The 2643-nt window shown below is 37.5% G+C and overlaps 1 protein-coding gene across 3 annotated transcripts in view; it reads right to left on the reverse strand.

The window, feature by feature from the left end:
• The window catches only part of LOC128247021 (leucine-rich repeat and coiled-coil domain-containing protein 1-like), a 797355-nt gene that overhangs the window by 467374 nt on the left and 327338 nt on the right, over positions 1–2643 (reverse strand). The window lies entirely within an intron of this gene.

Raw genomic sequence — 2643 nt, forward strand, 5'->3', positions numbered from 1 at the left:
TATATATATGTCTAAAGTTGCCTCCTACTTTATTTTATCGACAAGCTGAAAAATAAAAAAGCAAAAATTGACATTGATAGAGATAATGGATGGACCAACTAGGTACTGTAAAATTTTTGTTCGACGCGCCTTGGACTGGTAATTGTATTATCCTCCGCGAAAGGGTGAAAAGCAAAATTGACTGGCATTCGAACTAAGAGCGCAAGGGAGTCTGATTATACAGAACAAAGAAATCTATCCGACACTCAACTGATTTTTTCTAATTGCCGCCACTAATTAATTCAATCAAAATATATACTACCTACTAAATACACCCTTCAAACTAATTAACAATATATTATTTGCAGTCAGTCATCGCGACTTTGGTTGTTCACAGCTTTGGCATGAATTCATAAACTTTCTCCATACTGGTCGATTTTTCGCTTGAAGTTTGCCATTCATTATGATCAATTCCTTTCCATTTCATATTCCTTTTTCGAAGCATCTTTGAATCTCAGCCTACGTCTTCCATGGTTTCATTCCTCCTTGAATAGTTGGGAGTAAAGGAGTTGCGTGGGCAATCTGATCTTGTCCATCTTATGTATATATCGCAACCAACGTAAATTTCTATGAAGAAGGATTTCCAGCATAGGAGACGGACCGGCATGCCGGAAGAACTCTCCATTCCTGATCTTGTCAAACAGAGAGATATTCATTAATCTGTCGCAGCTGTCTCGTCCATATATGCATGTAACTTTTTCTACTTGAGAGTTGTAGATTGTCCAGGTTTCAGCAGCATACAACAGGGAAGAAAACCTTACATTTGACACAAAGAAACATGCCTATTATCCCACAACCTTTCCTGCAGTCTGCCAAAGGAAGCACTAGAACTGCTCATTCTGTATGTGATTTCCTGGTCTAGTCGTGCATTATCTGATACGGTGCTGCCTACGTATTTGATTGCTTTGCGCTGGATCAGCCCGTCATTTCTAATAGTGATGTTTTCGTCTGTTATAGAGGCAGGTATGTTCTCCACAGGTTGGTAAAAACATTAGAATTAATCGTATACCGGTTTCGCCATCAACTCTTTTACTTACGTAAAAACGTCCGTGGCTCGTCAGTACGACCGTTCTAATTCAATATAATTTGCAGAACAATACACGAATTGTCTTCATAAAGTTTGACGTGCGTACAGTTTTACGATTACATTGGCGTTATTTTCAAATGTCTCAGCTCTCTATTTTCAAATGTATCACCCTCACTATATAAATATAAATTTAAATAATTATGTTCTCTAACCGGCAACATCCACTGCAGTGAATTATCTTCTGCAGAACTGTTTCCGGAATTTAGCGCGCCAGAATATAACTTATACCCAAACTTGGAACTGTGTCATCGAAGTGTTTAACTTAACATTTTTTCTACTCCTCTACACCTAATACTGTAAATTGTTGTGTTATCCTTCAGCTCTCTACTAATAATAATTTTCCTTCAACTTCAGCCTCATTCATCATCTTTTCCCCCTCTCTCTTTCCCTTTCTCTCCCTTATTTGTTTTCTACCCCCCGCCCTCAGATTTCTTTCTCTTACTACAGCCTCGCTATGCATGCATTCTGACGTTGCTTTTCATTTCTGCATAATTTGTTTCCATTTGCTTTAACATAAAGATGTAAAACATCTCTATCCTCCCTTTTTATCTTTCATCTCAATCCTGAAGAAGTGATTGAAGAATTTTCTTTTCTCTTGGATATGTACTTAAGTTACAACGATTTGTATATCCATTCTCAACATCAGTGTTTAAGAATGTTTGTACACGTGTCTGATAGATCACTGACGCCACTTAGAGACAGCGTGTTGATTACACACATATCTACAGTACCAAATTCACACTTGAGTCTACCGAAATGTATCAAGAATGAATATACACGTTGTTGTAAGTCTAATTGTTTTAGAAACCATAGGAATTTAATATCAATTTGGCAGGCATTGGTACATATCAGTAAATATTTTATTTGCTGATTTTTATAGAGAGGACCGTTTGATCCGGTCTAGCTTCCAAAGGACTGCGTAGTGTATATCGCTGAGTAGGCACAACCATGCCAAAACACCAGTGTCTGATAGTCCGGTGATTTCAGTTGGAACAAGTGTGTTGGATACCATTCCAGCGTACGGTCTCACTGGCCATTTACACTTTAGCGTGCATTCTAACCCTAAGCCTATATTTAATTCAGATCAGATAAGTTTATTTCACAGCGTAGACTACGGATAGTGCGGTAGACCGCACGCTAAATTAGCACCGTGTGTTGTTTAAACACATCGTCTATGGAGAGAAGTTATTCTACAAAACAAACTACAACAGCGAAACGCCATGTTCGCGTCCGAGTCTCCCGGAACGTGTCAACAATGCATATACACATGATTGTTTTGACACTCGCTGTTTTTCGTCTCCATAATAATTTGATTTCTTTCTATTTTTCTAATAAAGATTACTTTCTAATACACACAGTTCTCCTTGGATTTTCTTTTATTTGGTACATGCTCAATGCATTGACTTTCGTGAAACCAGACTCTATTTATCTATCTATCTATCTATCTATCTATCTATCTATCTATCTATCTATCTATCTATCTATCTATCTATCTGTCTGTCTGTCTATATATATAT

This window comes from Octopus bimaculoides, chromosome 1 (genome assembly GCF_001194135.2).
Source record: "Octopus bimaculoides isolate UCB-OBI-ISO-001 chromosome 1, ASM119413v2, whole genome shotgun sequence".
NCBI lineage: Eukaryota > Metazoa > Mollusca > Cephalopoda > Octopoda > Octopodidae > Octopus > Octopus bimaculoides.